General features: G+C 34.3%; 1 protein-coding gene across 3 annotated transcripts in view; it reads left to right on the forward strand.

Moving 5' to 3' along the window:
* LOC6580335 (metabotropic glutamate receptor 2) overlaps nucleotides 1-19,888 on the forward strand; it is an 89,124-nt gene that overhangs the window by 12,411 nt on the left and 56,825 nt on the right. The window contains exon 1 of one of the 3 annotated variants that reach the window (XM_032730147.2): nucleotides 691-1,009. The exons of the other annotated variants lie outside the window; for them this stretch is intronic. The gene's annotated coding sequence lies outside the window, so the exon portion shown is untranslated. Of the gene's footprint in view, nucleotides 1-690; nucleotides 1,010-19,888 lie in introns of those variants that run through there. 3 annotated transcript variants of the gene reach the window in all.

Here is a 19,888-nt window from a genome sequence, read left to right on the forward strand (position 1 = left end):
TATATATATATATATATATATATATATATATATATATATATATATATATATATATATATATATATATATATATTCATATTTATATAAATTTATTTATAAAATTTATTGCATTTTAGCATTGTTAGCAAGCAATTTATTTTATTTCCTGGCCTCTTAATTTAAATATATATTTATTAAAAATCTCAGCTATCAGTTGTATTTAAATTCGAAAAGTCGCAGTGTTTTATTATCAACATATATTAAATTATAGTTCAATAATACTATTTACATGACTCCTTTAACGTGAGCGCATTTCATTATAGAAAACCGCAAAGTAATTAAAATATTAAAATTTACATCATTGATCTTCTCAAACGCTTCCCCTTCATACCCAACTTCCCCAGCTACTCTGGCAGTCGCAACAAATCAAAAACTTCTTTGCTGTGTATCAAACTTGCTCCATGCAGTTGCCCCTGCAAGTGTTATACGACCTCAACTGTATGCCAGCTGGCATGCCAGCTGTTATATGGCTTCTCCAGCGCACGCAAACAAGTGTTTGTTCCATTCATGAATTGTCGCTCGCCGACTAACCCACTGGCCCCGATTCGCACTGCCTGAACGAAGTGCGAACTTTTTAGCACACACAGCCCCGTTACAGAAGTTCGTGCTGCAGACGAAGCAGCACGCACGACTCGTTCGCTCGGCCGCCAATTTGGCTTTGAGGCGCTGAAGCATCGCGGCGGACTCCTCAGTTGCACGCCGGCCCTACAACGATGCAGACGCGCCTTCGGCAGCTGGACATAAAAATAACAGTTATCGCTTAACAGCTTAAAGTGAACGCCCGAACATCGATGCGGTTCCCACTGGGCTAGCTGAGTGTAATGTCTAACGGTTAATGTGAGTCGCAGCGGAAGCGAAAGTGCTCAATAAATAAATACAATTCATATGTTAAAAAATGTGAAAATAAATTAATTAATTGTGAAAATATAAATTCATATAAATTAAACTTAAATTCACAATTAAAAGTGTGGTAAGCTGAGAATATGGAGACAGAATTTTTAAGAGGAGATCCCAAACGCCGAGAAATTGGAAAATTTAAATTAATATAAAGAAATTGCGCTCATTTTTGTGTGGTATTTATTTGATTTGGTAAACTGGATGAAATATTGTTCAAGAAACAACGAGCAATATAAATTATACAAATTTTACAAATAAAAAATAATGTTTTTACAGTAAATAAATTCTAATTAAAAGCAAAATAAATAAAATACTATTTATGTTCCTCATTATATTTTTTAATTGTCATTTATGCAATGAAAAATGAGACACGGTTTAATAATCAAATCTATTATGTTTATATTCAGGGAAAAAATAAAGCTATATGTTGCATAAAAAAATACATAATGTTTTAACAAATATTTTGTTATTCAATATTTGAATTATGTTGCTAAAAAAAAGTTTTTGCATTGTAATGTGCATAAGAAATTAATTTGAATATATAAACTTTTTATTATGTTGCTTTGAATGCTTACATTGGAAGTCGCTTTAAATACATAAACATATTTAAAATAAATAAATAAAATTTACTTAAAAAAAAGGCTAACTAAACTAAAAATCAAATTTAAACAAATTTTCATAAAAAAAAAAAAAAATAGAATACAAATATACAAAAAATAAAAGCAAACAAACAAATATATATTTATTTGCAAAAACATGCGATTAGAGATAAAATAAATTTTTTTAATATAAACTTCTTAGTCAATTTTCTTTAAAGACCCAGTTAGCGGCTTCCTTTTAAGCCACTAAAGTATGAATTATAAATACAAATGCTTAGATAGCCGCCAGAGCAGAACTAATTCAATTAGCTTAATACACAAATAAATTCAAAGCTTCATTTTATTTTTTTATTTTATTTTTTTTTTCATTTCCTTCTTTTCTTTGTGGCTAAGAAAGAGCTGGTCATGACGGTGTCACTTCAAAAGGGGCCCCAAACAAATATTAATTAATATAAATCTAAATAATTCTGTGCGCTTCGTCTGGCAAAAACTCTGGCCAAAGTGAAAGCGAAGGAAGAAAATAGCGAAAGTCAAAGAAAGTTTGTGCCTTGCTTTATGTTCTACCTTTAATTATAAGTTGTTTTTTAATATTTTTCAAAATGAACTTTGTCAAGTTGTTGCGCTGTTGGCCGCTGACTGGGCACTTTTTTCTCCGTTGCTGTTTTCAAATTGAAAATAGGAAAAGTTCACTGTGGCTAAGGCTGGGAGACTGCAGGAGGCTGTGGAGGCAGGAGGCGTTGAAGTATTTTAATTAAAGTGCTGACAGTAGGAGAAGCCATCAAACTGATCGTCGTGCTGGCAACAAGCAAACTGTCCTTTAGTTTCTATACTCATTTACGAAAGTGAAATGGGTATATTGGTTTTGTGAACTGCTCGTCTGTCTGTCGAGCACTTTTGCAGCGGGTATATTAACACTTTTTCAACTAGAAATAATACATAAATACCCAGTGGGGGCTTGACAAATGGGAAAATGGATCAAGCTGCATTCGGGCCGTGAATAAGTATTCTGCGGTCAACACCCGATTACAGCATTTTTGCTTGTTTTTCACTGCTTTCGTTTGCCTGTTGTCTAATTTTTGGTAAACAATGGAAATTTTAGGCAGTTTTCCAAAATTTTTCCACATTTGTAATAATATGTATTTGCTTTCAAAGGGCCAAGAGCAAATGAAAGCCCAAATGGTTAGAAATTATGCAAAGCCGTTTGCCGTTGCTCATACGACACGTAGGCCACAGGTGTGCTCCGTAACGCCCACTGATAAACTTTTTGGGGGGCGGCCTGTTGAGGCTAATGAACAAACGTCGACCGTCTCTCAGGCAATTAAAGTCATTTTAAACTAATTACGAAATTATGCAAAATTTACCAAACATTTTCCAGCCTCATGCATGTACTTTGCAGCAAAAATCACAGGGCACGGCGGGCTCAGATAAAAGCAGAGTCAAGTTAACTGAGCGAACGAGTGTTGCCAGACCCAATAAAAATGAAATTATAATAAGGCTGTACGTGTGTGCGTGCGTGTGTGTGTGTGTGTGTGTGTGTGTGTGCGTGTATCTGTGTTAAATTCTGCTATCCCGGCAGGAGCAGGAGCAGGAGCAGCAGCAGCAGCAACACGAGCAACAGCATCAGCTCCAGCAGGATATTTAATTTCCTTGCTAGGGCAACAATCGCCTGTCTTTTGAAAATTGTATTTCCAGTTTAAGCCCATTAGCAATGGGAGCAGCTCTCAGCCGGCTGAACAGCCAGGATATAGGTTGGGCTTAACTCTGTCCAATAATTACAGGTGCCCCGGTCTTTATACAAATCTCCAGCTTAGCTGGCATTGTCATGTGTTCGGCTGTGTTTCAGTTCCACTCTCAGTTTAGTTGGTCACGTTCAGCGTGTGTGCCGTGATAAATACGCCCCAACCGCCCAAAGGGGCGGTCCTTGACACATTGTTGTGCGAGCCCGAACTGACCTTTGCTTAATTACAACGGCATCCCATCTATTAATGAAGCCGAGCAGCTCGTTACGCATTTATCATATGTCCTTTTGGCCACATGAATCTGCATCTCTTTCACAGATAGTTTTATATTTCTTATCCAAAATTTCTTTTGGGAGTCAATTCATCAAGTGGAAGCTGCATCGTCTTCAGTCACGTTAAACAGAAGTTTTCAGCTTGAGACTCGAGCATTAAAATGCGATTTGGCATGCATGGCGTATGCAATATATTTTCCACAGATCTGCAGCAGAAACACCAGCAACAGCAGCAGCAGCAGCAGCTGACTCGAATGATAAATGTCTGGTATAGTAAATTTTGCACTTTGAATCTGGTGCTGCCATTGGCAAAGCCCTAAAGTAAAACGAATATGTGGATGGCTTTTATAAGTTACTAATGATTTATTTCGGCATACTATTCTCAATTGTAGCCATTGAAATATCTGGCGTTGTATTCAAATTTAAATAAACCTTTGAATAACTTGAGTTTTTGCCTTTTTAGCTGTTCGCCCTTTGGCCGGGCAAAGTTTTTCTTGGCAACAAATCTTACACCTGGCGTTTCTCATTTCCTGTTGCCGAGCCAAAGGAATTGCTGCCCTTAAATCTTTCATTTGACATCGATAACTAAAGGCAACTTTGAAGTTGGCGAAAGGAAGAAAAAAATGAGAAAAAGTTGCCTTCACCAATTTTTAAGTCGTTTTATTTAGCGTCACTTGAGTTGGAGCTTTGAATAGAGATTTGGTACTAAAACTTTAATTTTTTTATAAAGCATTTAATGGCGTCCATGTGATGCTTAAAACTGAATTAGATGTTGATAATAAGAGTTTAGAAATTTTAGATTTAGATGTTGATAACAAAAGATTAGAAATTTTAGTCTTTAAGCGGATTTTGACAAGTATTTTTCATGGCTTAAATATAAATATATTTATATATATTTATATATATGTATATGCATATTTATATATATTCTTTTTACCCTTTTGGGTATTATAAAGGCTCAAATTGAAAATAAATTAAATTGAAAATTGATCAGCTTCATACTTATTGTTGCATGAGTGCCTAGAGAGATTAAGTTCTCATCCAAGGCGACTTGGCACTGCAGCTCCAAGCTCTCTCAGTTCGGACATGTACTAAGAGAAGACCAACCTCAACCTTTGCTAAATCGTGTCTTGACCTCAAAAGCTTCAATGTCTTAATCATTTCATAAGCCTTAACCGTATTTACTACACCCTAAATTTTGTTTCACTCAATAAGAGAAGTATTGCATGTAAGAATGTTTTATAAATTTTAGAATATATTATATGTATGTTTAATTATATGTATTATATGTATGTTGAATTGTCTGCTTAGCTTAAGTTGCCTAAGTTAACATGTAAAGTTAACATTTAAAATTAATGCCTAAAGTTAACATATACAGTTAACATGTCTGCCCAATATCCACCTCAATCGAGCAATTAGCTCAGCAAATCTTCTGTATTTAAATCTTTTAATAAAATACTGATGCATATACATATAAAAACACAGCAAATGAAAGCAGTTTAACATTTTAAGCTATTTCTGCTTTTAATTGAATTCAATTTCCAAATGCTTTTATTAGCTCACTCAATACGGTTATATCTCTGAATGGTTATATTAGCATATCTCAATTCATTTACATATTTAAAGCCTATAAGCTTCTCATAAATAGCTATCTATAAATAAAGTAAACACTAATGCTTGTAAGAGTTAATTATGTTCCTTAAACTCTGGCAGGCACTTTGACTATTTGCATCAGTTTGTCATTGTCAGGAATGTTGGCCGAGTCCATTTGGCATCTACTGGCATCTAATTGCATTTTAATGCACTATAATTAATTACAAATTTTGGGTTTGAGCACTCCCTAACTCTCTCTCTCGCTCTCTCTCTCTCTCTACCTCACTCACATCTGAGCAGCAAATGCTCGAATTCGTTTTACTTTAGCATTTCTCGAGTTTTGATTTAAAAATATGTATACAAAAGCAAAGCCACACACATTTCTTGCTCAGAAAATTAATTTGATAAAAATAAATACTTGTATGGCTTAGGAGTGCTGCTCGTGAAAGTCAAACATCATGTGTCGTGTGTCGTGTGGCAGCCGAAAGCTAATTAATTATGCCGCATGCAGCTTGGAATTATAGCTAAAATAATTAAATGCCCCTAATGAGCCACCGATCCACCGCACGCAGGCCAACCACAGCTTGCCAGAGAGGAAAAGCGTTAATTTATTTATGGCCCAAGAGGAAAAGGCCTTTAAAGCCCATTTACAATTCGCATTCGCATCAGGTCTTACCTGTTGCCCAGACACGCCATAAATTCTCATGAGTCAAATAATTAGAAAATCAAATAGTTGCGCGCGCAAGCAAATGCAAAGAGAGTGCAGCGGAGAAGGGGGCGGCTGGTCATGCTGGGAGGCAGTGGGTAGCGCAGGCGTAGGTCCAAGCGACGCTCTGCGGAAACGGAAATAGCCAAGCTGCGTTCAACTTCAACTCGAGCAAAGTTCTACGCTCGCTGCATGGAATAAGCAAACGATGAGGTTGTGCAGTTCCAGCAAAGCAAATCTCATTGTTCTTGGCCGGTGGATTTGGTTAATTGAGAAATAGAGGGTAGAGAAATAAATATTAATATTTGTAGATGTTAATTAACATTTATTTAATTTAATTGTGGGATATTAGACAAAAATAGATAGGGCTGTCAGTTGAATGTTTTTTTCTGAAAATATAAATAAAGTATGTAATAAATATTATTAAAAATCTCGCTAGGTATAAAGAAGTTTAACAAAAATATAATAAATGTAATAATAAAAAAAAAAAAAATAAAAAAAATAATGAAATGAAAACCTCGTTTGGCTGAAGAGGGTTTGACATAGGAACTATGAACTCGCTTTCATTGTCAAATCAATATATGAATATACAATATCAATATATTAATATACTTATACAAATATAAATACTTTTAGTTATACAAATAAGCAAGGGAAGAGTCTCTATTAAATTTCGCATTAAATAATATACAGCTGAAAAAACTATATATTTAATTTATAAAATCCTATAATACAATATTAAGATACTTCGAGTAAATTTTAAATATTTGCAATCTGGAAAATTTTAATATAAATGTTGTTAAAATTTTTTGCTTTATCGCCGGCTAAAGATATTGCTAAATATAAAATAAAAATATATAATAAATATAAAAAATTGAAATAAAAATCTTGGCAGTCTTCAAATGAATTCCGTATTTCAAATATGAGCTATTTATTTATATTTATATATCATGCATATTCCCACAATTTTATATGCACTTACTACCACTTCCTCATATCCAAAATATTCCCCAAATTTGCAAATACTTAAATTGGGAACACACTTAAGTTTTATGCATACTGTCTGAGTTGAGGTTTATGTTTGCTTCTCGCCAAATGCTGAGAGTGAAACTTGTCAAGCGTGGCTGCGATTCACGCCTCGCCGTTCACGTATTTATATACACCAAGTTCAGAAACTAGGAGAAAAAAAATAAATAAACAACGGGTAAACTAACCAACAAAAATTTGTGAGTTGACTGCAGCAACACGCAAAAGTTTTGGCATACTTCGCAGCGGTGGAAACTTTTATGATGAAGTCAATTTGATGTGGCAGCCAAAAGGTGGCTGTCAGAGCCGCACAGAGAGAGGCGTGGCCTCCTCTGCAATTCGTTCCACTGCCAGCATTTTGACCCGCTTTAAAATGTGTCCATGAAGCGTGGCTAAAAGCAGAGTCAACCCAACGTCAGATAAACGCCACTAATTATGCAATTAATGTTTGCAGTAGCTGGCTCCACTTTTTGTGTATGTGTGGGTGTGTGTGTGTGCGTGGGTTGGCCCGCAGTTTTACGAGCTCTTTTATGGACTCTACCGTACTTTTTTTGCCCAGATACTCGGATGTTGTTTTATTGCAATGACCAGTGCTTAATTTTAAATTGTTTTTAGATAAGCTTTAATTGAGTTCGCTGAGCCAAAAGTTAAATGGAGCTTTGGCTCTTGCGGTCGAGCGTCTTACCAAATATAAGCTCTCACTCTGTCTCACTCCTACCCGGCCAACTGCGGCTCGATGCGACAGATAATATTAGCAATTTGATATGATGCCCGGCGAGAAGAGAAAACTTTTCAAAGAGGCTGCGCGGCCACACACTCGTGTCCAAAAATATATATTATTAAAAGCTCAACTCAGTCGGGCTGGGGCATATCGCATCAAATTCATGTCATAAAACATAATGAAAACAAATGCCGCACACAAGAGGCAACAAAATCACGGCACGGCACACCAAATTGATGTGCCGCAGTCAAATTAAAGCACACTTGAGGATGTCGAATTAAATACGTGTATATTTACATGAATTCACATGTACATGCATATACATACATGTACATATGTTTATGTGTGAGTGTTGTCAAATATATGTTTTCCTTTTGTTCGGCTAGCGGCTATAGCCGTAAATATGCCAGCTCGCTATTTATTAGTCGCAGGCATACAAATATATTGTAGATGTGTGTATTAAATATATAAAGCTATAAAATATTTAGTACTTAGTTTTGCGTCTGTGTGTGTGTGTGCTGCAAATAAAAGCCTGCTGGAATGCTAAGCATTCTCGAAAACGTCAGACAATAGACACTGTGGTAATGATCTTTTTGTTGCTCATATCCAGGCGTAATTCAGGGGAGTTGGCAACCCAAAAAACACAAAAAAAAAAAACAAAAACAAAAACAAACAAAGAAAAAAAAAAAAAAAATACCAGGAGCCAACAACGTAAAACAAGAACAAATAAACAAAGGCATGAACACTCACACACACACATGCATACATAAGCACACTCTAACATACTCTTCACACACACCCACACACTCACACACATATGTCAATTTATTTGCTTGTTTTTGTCATGACTTTGCGCTTTTGGTTAGCACAGAAAATAAGTATAAAAAGAACGTTCGCTTTTTGGTTTAAATATGCTTTTTATACATACATATATATTTTTATTTTCTATATATATGTACTTTTTTGTAGGTTCACAAAGCAAGCGGATTATTATTTTGTAGCCGAACTCAGCAATTCAGCATTAAAACAAAGCAAAGTCAAACTGCATCTGTTAATTCAAACGCGCATAGTTTTAGCCCGTGACACGTGCCGCACATTTAAATCGGATTTATGCCTCGCCCACCTTATGGCCATTTAACTGTGGCCACCTTTTGCGCCTCCTTTACGTTGGCTGAATTCACAAATTGCTCGACTTAAATAAAGAGTTTACATTTTATGCCTGCTGGCTGAGATTTAAGAGCAGCTGCTGACTTAAATTATTACTCAAAATTACTTTAAATGTGAAATTTAATAGAATTTATAGCCGACTAGAGGTGACAGTTTTTGAGTTTAGTAAAGCAGCGAGAGTGTGAGTTGAGCATTTATAAAATTTTTTCTCTAATGGTTTCTAATAAGAAAAAAATTCTCATTCATTATTCATGAATTATGTGTATTATATGTACCTTGAGTATATTGAAGGAATTTCATGGATTTTTATATATTATTAATAATATTTGTTATGGACAGATTTTGACTTGGCCGGCTATATGAGGATATACCATATATATATAGCTCAGTTGATGCATAAAATTCTTATTTTACTATATTATTTATTTATTAATTTATTATATTATATATAGTAAATATTATCATTCAATATTCAATATAATAATTTTTTTGAAATATTTGAAATATTTTATTTTATTATATTATTTATTTATTTATTTATTATATTATTATATTATATATACTATATATTAGCATTCAATATTAAACAATGCGTATACGTAATATTCGTAGAATAAATTTTGTGAAATATTTGTACTTAATATTTTTATAATTTATTCATTAAAATATTTGTATAATGAATTCAATCATAAAGTGAAATTTTGGGCATAATGATTAATATATATCATTTATACGTATACTTAATATAATTTGAGCACAGTGCAATATCCATTGCATTGGGAATAGTCATTACGCTGGCTATAGGCAGAAGAAGGCGTGGCTGTCTGCACTACGTATAAAGTATATAGTATATACTATTATTATAAAGTATATATTATTTCCCAACAAGCGCAACAATTTGGAGCTATTCATCTGCCGTTACTTTCATCTGTTTCTATGCATATGTATTATTTATATATATAATATAGATATATTTATTTTTAGCTATATTCATCTCGAAAACTAAATGAGACTTCAATTGTATACAAAGGCATGATTTCCCAGACTTATCGCCCACATCTCAAACACTTATAGCGTTGATTTCCACATTCTCTTAGCCTTGAATATTGGACTTGATACCCATAACTCTCGAAATGTCTTTCAGTGCCAGAATAAAGCACATCAAATGAATTAAGCGACTACTTTGCATATGTCTATATATAGATAGAAGTATGAATGCCTGGAATAGCTGCTCATCATTGTGGAGAGGGCAGCTCCCAGAGGAGTAGTGTCGACTCGACCATAAGTATGCGAAAGGTATAATAAATGTATACATAAATATATGCAACTCACTGTGAACCAGCTGCTGCTGGTTGATTCTCAATCGAGCTACCAAACCAAATTTAGCCCAATGTTTTCATACTCACATCCATAGCTAATTTCCTGCTCATCATGGGCTACAGAGTAACTCCCAGTCAGACACTTCCGTCTAGACTCAGTCTCAGAGGTATTACTGAAGCTGCGACTTCTTACTCCTAGGCAACTTCAGTGCGTCGTAGTCGTGCTCGTGTCACGGCTCAAAGACGACAAGCGAGCATTACTAGGCGACAAGCCCCAGCCAGGAGGACATTACAAATGGCCGTCGCCTGTAAGTAGGCAACGAATTTGTTGTTGTTTTCAATTTGCGTTAGCCCCGCAATTGCCGTGCAAGTCACGTGCCGAAACAAAGCAGCTCGCACATATATTTTATAAGCCAGCGCTAACCAATATGTCATGCCAAATGTAAGGGCGCCGAGGGGGCGTGCCCAGAGGAGGTGAAAAATGCACTTGCCCCCAGTCAACTGAGAGAGGAGGTACTCGGACGAGTACAACACTTATGCCTGTGTCGTACGTTGTGTGTTGTGTGCTGTGTGTTGTATGTCGTGTGATTTATACGACATTTCCACATACACATTTGCTTGCCATTAACATTTTGCTTTGTTTTTCTCTAGTGCTGCTGCTGCTGCTGTTGCTGCTGTCCTCGAATTGCGAATACGCCTCATTTGAAAAGCTGAACTGCGGCTAATGTTCTTGCCATTGCTGTTATTTCTGTGGCCATTTGCTGCCATTTGACCATTCGGTTATTTGTCCTGTCAGTAGCCGAATGTGAGTTCATTTTCATATCGCAATCGCCGGCCCAAATAAAATACCTATTGCCTGATTAAAATAGATTTCCCCTAGCAGCGAGGAATATGCCTATTACCATAGTTGATTTTGACAATTGTTCCCTAATTAGATGTCAACTTGAGTGGTTTTTGCGTAAACATTGATTGCCATTAGTTTGAGCGCGCCGAGCAAATATTCAATTTGTTTAGATAACATATAAACATACACACATAGATATATATATTCAAGCTCAAGCGTTGGTCATTTAATTAAATACGCTTGTCATATTTAGCCTAACTATAGTTACAAATTATGACAAAAATACAAAAGGTATATAGGTTTTAGTATTGAATATGAAATGGGTCCTACTTATTGAACAAAATTCTTGATAAATAATAACTAACAGAATCTTACCTGAAACTACGAGTATATCATATATATTCAGACTTTATTTAAAAACTATTTAATGATTAAAATCTGACTCTTAGAATTGTCCATATCTGACCTATACATTTGTTATTGAGGTGAAGGTATATTTAATCTTCAAAATGTTGCCTTATTTGCTTTTTAAAATATTGCATATATTTATTAATTTTTATATTCATATATTTACTCATTCATGAAAACGTATAAAATTCACTTCATTTGAATTTATAAATATATTCATTTTACATTTATGTTAGTATATACTTATATAATTTGATTTCGTTTTTAATTTCTTTATATATTTTTTGTTTTATTTTCAGATAAATATTTGATGTCTTTTACAGAGGTAAAATAAAAAGTAATGTAAAAATATTTTTTTTAGAGTAAAACGACTACTACAAATATTATTTTACCCACTGCTGATGTGCATATAAATTTTTGTATTTGTATATTTTATTATTTCTATTTATTTTTGAAGTTTAATTTTTTTAAATTTATTTGTATATAATTACTATTTATATATAATTATTATTATTTATTTTAATTTTTATTTATATTTATTTCCCTTATATTTTATCATATCTTCTTGCTTTGGTATATCAACTTTTACTGTTCTTTAATTTTCATTTATATTTATTTTTATATGTAAACTTACACCAATTTTTATACTCATTCACGAAAGTGAATCAGTATATTGGTTTTGTGCAATGTCCGTCTTGCTGTCCGTCCGTCTGTCCGTCTGTCCGTCTGTCCGTCCGTCCGTCTGTCCGTCTGTCCGTATGAACGCAATCTATTTCGGCGCTATTGAAGCTAGAGACTTGAAATTTTGAACACATACTCGTGTATATCTCCGATTTATAAAGTGTTAAAATTTTCCCGATCCGCCCACTAGGGGAGTGGCAAATCGGAAAATGCATTTTCCGATATACCAGAAATCATATAAGTTGAAGAGCTAGAAAGCTGAAATTTGGTATGTAGGTCCGCATCGACAACCCAAAATCACAAGCTATGGCGGATATATCTCCGCCCATTGGGGGCGTGGCAAATCGGATAAAACTGTATCTCCTAAAGTTGTAAACCTAGAATGCTGAAATTTTGCATGTCATCTAATGTTATGATTCTATAAAGTCTAAAAATAAAATTATAAGTCTACACCCATTAGGGGCGTGGCAAATCGGACCTGAAGATATAGTGATTTTTTAAATTCTCCTATATTTTGGACACTATTGATGGCAGAGACCTCAAATTTTGTATATATACTCGGACTGATCACCCAAGACCAAAAAGTTTTGTCGGCTATATGTCCGCCCACAGGGGGCGTGGCAAACCACAAAAGTTTATATCTCCTAAAGTATAATAGCTAGAAGCTTTAAATTTGGATAGTTGAGTTACTGGTAGCCTCCTCTATCGATTCCCCAAAAATAATTTTTACGCCTCTTTAGGGGCGTGGCATATCGAAAAATACCCTGTAATTTTCACATTTTTTGAGGTTAAGCATTCAAACTTTGCAGTTAGGGTACCGTTATCTCTTTCTAAAAACTGACCAAAAATGAGGTGTCTACGCCCAGTTGGGGCGTGGCAAATCGGAAAAACCTGTATATTCTACAGTATTAGAGCGAAACTTAACTACTAAATTGTTGATGGGATGTGAATGAGTATTCCGCAGTCGGTAACGCCCGACTGCAACGTTCTTACTTGTTATTTATAGTGTATGTCTATTTACTTTTACTTAGTTTTTAAAAATTTTTAATTTTTTTTTTTTTATCAATCAAGTGATTTTGCTTAATTTTTGTTGCTTTCTTATTTTGTGATTTATATTCTACGACTCTTAAGAAATAAATAATTCTTTATTTCATATATATTTAAATCTGTTTAATAAAAACTTCAGTCTTATGCGCTCAACTTTAATCTGACATTGCTCACACTGCACTCACAATTTATTGCAATTCAGCGGGCAACAGCTGAAGATTTCTATTAAAAAAAAAAAAGGAAAAAAAAAAATGCTCGCAAATGAAATAATAGTTAAAAAGTTTCTCAAACAGCTGACGAGAGGAAATGTCTTAATTTTCTTGATATTCCGCTGACAGTGAATCTGCCATCTGCTTTCGCTTTCGTCTGGAGCTCATTTCGTTTGCCAGATAGTTCCAGCAGCTATTCTTATGGCTCTTCTGCTCTTGTTGTTGCTGTTACTATCAGTGGGCACTATTTCGGCTTAAAGAGCAGTATTTATGACGCTGTGCTAAGACGAAGTGCTCGGCCAGACTTTAATAAGGCCCTCGACTAAGGTCAAGGCATGCGATGCCAAGCACGCAATTAAGCGCAGCCATCTATAAAATATCAAAATATTCAGCTAAAGTTTGTCATGCGGCGATAAAAACAAAAATAATAAGACAAATCTAGGGTATTTGCAACAACTGTACCTCTGTCTTTGGGGAATATGCAGCTTACGCAGGGCTGGACATGAATATGGATATGAGAGCCTGCAGAGCATTGTGAGGATTTTTAAATAATTTTATATATTTTATATTATTTTATAAATAATTAAAATCAATTTTTTTTTTTATAGTAAATACTTATTATAGTAAAAATAAAATTAAACAACAATATATTGAATATAAATATATACAATAAAAGTATATGATAATATTTCAATGATTCTGGATTCATAAAAATTCTGTCTTATTTTCATTTGACTAGAAAAGAAAGCTTAATAAATAATATAAATTTACATGAAGAAAAATACAAACCAAGTAGACTTCATAATATAAATAAATTATTCATATAAATATATTCAACTCTTTGCTCTTTAGGATTCAATTTCATTTCCAGCCAATCGGAAACACCTTCGAGTTATCATCAAGAGGATTTTATGATAACCCAAAGGTGTTTCCAATTGGAAATTCGAGCAGAGTAGCTGAAAGTCTGCTAACTGTAACTAGCGTCGGCTTTTGTATGCACGACAAAGGCATATGAGAATGCCTGTTTCTGTATGTAAGTAGCTGTCTAAGTGGGTGCCAGGCTCGGGCTACACATCAAACACGGCCCACAACCTGCCGCTCAGCTCAGCTGTTTCGCTGAGCAGGCAGCCAATGAAAGTCAACGAAAATAGAGCTTAAGCTAGGCCAGCTGCAGGCGGAGGGGGAGGCGGGAGTAAGGTGTGTGCGGGCCGACGGGTCGATGTGCCTAAAAAGAGAAACAGCTAATACAGCAACAAAAAACGAGAGCAACACAAAAACAACAAAAAATTGAAATTTATATTTATGCAGCACATAAATTTCGACTTTTCGGCTGGCGCTATGCTCGTATTAGTGTTTATAGTGCGTACGTGTGCGTGTTAGCCTTATGAAATATGCATGTGTGTGTCGGTGTGGTGGTGGCTTCTATCAGTGCGTGTGTGTGTGGGTGTGTGCTGGCAGCTGACACACGTTGAGCTGCGGCATGTCATATCCCATGCTGTCGCTATGTAAGACACGCGTGTCTGTTCCTTTCACTGTGGTGTGTGTTCCTTTGGCATGTAGTCAAATTAAAAGTTTTACGCTGCAAGAAATTGCTTTTAGCGGCATTAGAATGTTAAACGCTCGTCTTCAAATCTGGAGCGTGAGTCTGAAATGAACTTTGAGCGCTAAGCTACCGGTCACTGGAGCTCATTAAGTGCAGCTAGCTTGGCGCACGGAAAATTCTTTACAGCTTGCACTTTTCGCTTATCGACAGTGGGGCGAGGCGGGCCGGGGCGGCACGAGGCGAGACGAGGCGTGTGATGTGCTGACACGCAATCAGCCAGCTGCCAGAAACTAAAGCAACGCCCACATCTCGGCAAAGTAATGGCAGCGGAGATAATAACTTAATTACATTTTTGTGTGTGAGCCAAACATTTATGTGGAGTAAAGTGAGAATACTTTTCTCTTCTTCTCTCAACTTATTTTTTCTCCTTCTTTTTTTTTTTTTTTTTTTTTTTTTTTTTGGCAATTACACTGCATGCTGAGCACCTGTCGAAAGCAGTCAACCGTCAGTCAGTCAGCCAGTCAGTCAGAGCTAGGCAGCTGGCTGAGAGAACATGTGTATTATCAAACGCCAGTCATTAGGGTCGCCCGCTCTGCCAGATAGAACGAGATATGTATATACAGAGAGCCTGGCCCATTCAGCTGTCGTTATGTATCTCAAATGTTCCTCTGCGGTCTACACGTGTATAGACACTCACTCGCACTCACACTCACGCACTCCCACTCCCGCACACCCTTCTCGCACACATGGCAGTTCTAAGCGAAAATAATTAAGTGCCATTATGCGAGTTACACACACCTCCACACCTACAAATGCCTCTGCCTGAGTAGAGTTGACATCGAGAGAGATGACAGCGTGATAATTCATAAAATATTTCGCTAACAATAATTAGTTAGCATTAAATATATGAATAAACAAGTTGAAAGACTTTTTTTTGCTCAATTTCTACATTAATTTAGCTTAGAAAAATGAGTTATAAATTAATTTAAAAAAATCCATTATTACTAAGTAAATTTAAATTATAAATATTATTATTATAATTTAAATTATATATATTATTATTATTATTATTATTATATTTTTATTTGTTTATTATTTTAATAATGTAAAATTAAATATTTTGTCTTATAGAAAAACTAAAAATAGAATACAATACTTAATAATACATTTAATACATTGAAAATGTCAGGAGGAGAAGCTAGTAGGATATGCATAGTAATCAGTATAGATGCGATAAGTATGCTTATCGGACGACACTTCCCTAAAAGTTTTACAATTTAGCTGAAGCTGCTAACTGTGAAGCTGAAACCAGAGAGTGGAGACAGTTTTCTCTTTTAAAACGAAAGTTCTGCTCTCTGAACGTGCTCCAACTCCTCTCTCAATGCTATTTTAACTTTCAAAAAGTTTTTATTACTCACTGAGATTGGTCTGTCAAAAGAGACTGAGTTGAGGTGAAGAACGCAAAAGAGGCTCTGGAGCTGTTCAGTGAATTCATGAGACATTAGCTTCGATCCCGTTATGCTAATGTAAAATTTGGTTGGAGAAATTACAAAAAAAAGTCAGCAAATTATGACTAATTAGCCCGTTTAATTATAAAATAATAAATTATAATAAAAGTTAAGTATAATTTTATATATAATAAAAAAAAATTCATAAAATAAAAAAAAATATATTTATATAGAATCTAATTTAAATATTATTAATAAATAAAATATAAAATAAAAATATATTAATTATTTATTTAATAAGCACTTTTTATTTTAATCTAATTTAATTTAACTTTAATTTTTATATATAAAACATATATACATATTTTTCTATAAAAGAGAATTAAAAAATTAAATTAAATTAAAGTGAAAAATATTTAATTTGCTTAAAGTAAATAATTAATATTTTTCAAACACAAATCATGATTAATTATTGATGGTAAACAATTTCATTTTCTTTTATAAGTAAAATGAATTTCAAATTAAATATAAATTGCCCAAATTGCATGCTTCAAGCTGAGCTTCAAATTCTCCCTCTTTTACTTATTGACACAACTTTGTCTACTAAACGCTCATCTCTAGCAATCTCAAGGCAGCACCTGTCGAGCTTTAATTGCCACTCAAGTGTCGAGTTTATGGAACCTGCTTGGGTTGCACTTTCGCCTGACACCATTAAAAAAAAAAAAAAAAAAAAAAAAAAACAGCAAAAGCAAAAGCAAAAAAGGTCGCCTGAATGTTGCATGCCGTCTGCTGTCTGGCACCATTTGCTTTGCTTTTGCAGTTGGCTAACTGCTTTTGGGTGTCTGCGCAGCCATTCCCGTTTGTCTAACTATGCCAAAAAAAAAAAAAAAGTAGAAGAGGAAAATAATGTGGCTGGTATAACGCCATTCATGCTTAGCCAAGAATATTACGATTATTATGCATATTTAGGAGGGTCTAATTAAATGTGCACGAGTGCTGACTGGCTCCAAAGCTGGCGTGCGTGACGCGCCATGAACGGACCTGAAAAGAGCAGAGAGAGAGAGAGAGAGTTGGTGTTTAGCCAGAAAGAGCATTAAATTAATTAGCCTTTGTACAAGATGTGTCCAATGCTGCGAGCCGTGCAATGAGTCCTCATGTTACAGTGAACACACGCATTCAAGTTCAAATTCAAATTGCATTTGCAACAGAATCCGAGAGCTGAAATGCATGCGCATGTTTCATATGCAGACGTATGTATATCTTAACCAGTTTACCTTCACACAGAGCTGAGCAGAGAGCCTTTGAGCCTCATTCAGTTAGTAATAGTCAGCAGGATATATGTGCATGTCGCAAGGACCTCATGTTGTGCATGTTGCATGAACTGACACTGATTTGGCAGCAGCAGCGGTTGCTTCTGCGGCTTCCCCTGACAATGCAATCAATCTCTGTTATGTGGATAGACATATATGTAGTATAGTATAAAGCCACATAAAATGCCAAAAAGATTCACCACTCTCTGGAAATAGAGCTAAAATATATATGTATCTATGTATCCATAACCATTTCAAATGTTGCTTTTGATGAATGTGACAAATGGATGCAGATTGAATGCAACATTTTGGCAATCAAATTAACTGGGATATTCATGGAATTGAAGCGAGCTCAGTGCGAAATGCAAAAAAGTTCGAATTGTGGACATTTATTGAAAGTTTTATTAACTTTTGCTTCGAACTTTTGTTGAACTGGCTGAACTGTTGTGAGCTGCCATCAAAAATCTGTCTATGATTATAATTGATATATAATTGGAAATTCTTGTAGCTGTGGTAGTATTCTGCTTCAGCTACTTGTTCACTTTGGCCAGAAATTCGGAATGTAGTTGAACCAGAAACTTGCCCAAATGCGTTTGTATTGTAATTGTTTAAATTACAGCTTTTTATATTTAACTAAAATTATTAAGATGAAACATCTTAGGGTAAATAACGATGCATTTTATTAAAGTTTATTATTTAAAAACTTAAGTTCTTTGCGTGTGTGTGTTTAAGAAAATACCTAACGAAGTAGAAATTAAGATTTTAATATTTCTTTTACATGTGATTCTTTATACATATTTTTGTTTATTTACTTTAATTATATTTCTGGCAATTATATTAATATATATATTTTTTAATATATTTTTAAACCAAAATAATTCATTTGATTTCAATAAATAAAGATGATTAATTTAAATTTTATTTTTAGCAATTTGTATATGTAAGTACATCATTTTTATATTTTCTATTTGATTTATTAGACATTAAAACTAACTTAAATATTAAACACTGGCAAATGAGCCCTTCGGCTTTTATAACAGATTAATACTTTGATTTATTCTACATTTATCAATTAAATTATTTAAATGGAAAAGCTGCGTACTTTTCTAAGCTGATGAAAAATAAATAAATTATTACAAGGAATAACGAAAATATATAAATATAATTTATTTTAGTATTTATTTTTCGTTAGCTAAGAAAATATAAATATATACCTATATATTACACAAATTAATTTTTAATTAGAATTTTTTTACACTGAACCAATTTTCAATATTCCATTGGACAAAAAGCAAGTTTGTGCGAAATTTTTTATTCAAAAAATACATTTTATTCTTGGCAAACTTTGCAGCTGTTACAAAGCTGACCGTGACCTCACACCACATCTCACTCTCACTTTAGGATCTCAACAAAAGTTACTCAAGTGTGATAATTATATAATTAGCTAATCATTTTCAATTGTCTTAAGGAAAACAGTAACATAATCAAAACTGACTTTTTCATGAATAAATGAATTTCACTTCCTTTTCTTTGCTGTCGTTGTTGTTGTTTTAGTTCGTATGTTAGGTAAGCATTTGAGTAATCTGTAAAAGGGACACATTTTGCACTAATTAGGCAGCTTGAGCTTCAGCGAAGCGCAGTTGTTTTACGTATTTAAGCCTCTTTGGGAGTTGTTTGTTTGTCGTTTAATTAACGGCCAGCTCGACGCCCCAATGCGTCCCCACTTTCATTTCAGTTCCGTTGACATTGCACAAGCGAACGGCGTATTTAATCCATAAAGTACAATTTGTGCGTGGCACAGAAAAACGATTTCAGCGCCCGAAAAAAAAAAAAAAAAAAAAATCAGAAAATACAGCACAAACAGCACCAAAATATATATATGAATGGGCGGAATAAACGAGAAGCGAACGTAAAACAAACATGTAACACATTTTGACCCTTTTTTGCATAATATCAATTTTGCACAAACACAAACACACACAGACATCTACATAGACAGAGCAACTGTCCCGCTCTTAAGTGGGGCTATCGCAGCCGCCTCCATTGGTTGCATATTAAAATGGCTGTCAAACGGAGTGAAAACGGATGTCATGTTGCTTCTTTATTGCCTTTGCCAGAAAATCTCGTTCTCCAGAATTTAGTCAGCTTTTATGCTTGCAGACGCAATCAAATCTAAAGCCTTAATATTTCGTTACATAAAAAAATGAATTTTAAATATTTTTGAAAAGTTTGTACTCTAAAATACAGCTAATAAAGTTTGAAATTTTAAGCAGGGCTTTGCTGTAAACACAATTTAGAGCCTTAATTTTTTTTTTTTTAA

Source organism: Drosophila mojavensis, unplaced genomic scaffold (genome assembly GCF_018153725.1).
Source record: "Drosophila mojavensis isolate 15081-1352.22 unplaced genomic scaffold, ASM1815372v1 contig_81, whole genome shotgun sequence".
Lineage (NCBI taxonomy): Eukaryota > Metazoa > Arthropoda > Insecta > Diptera > Drosophilidae > Drosophila > Drosophila mojavensis.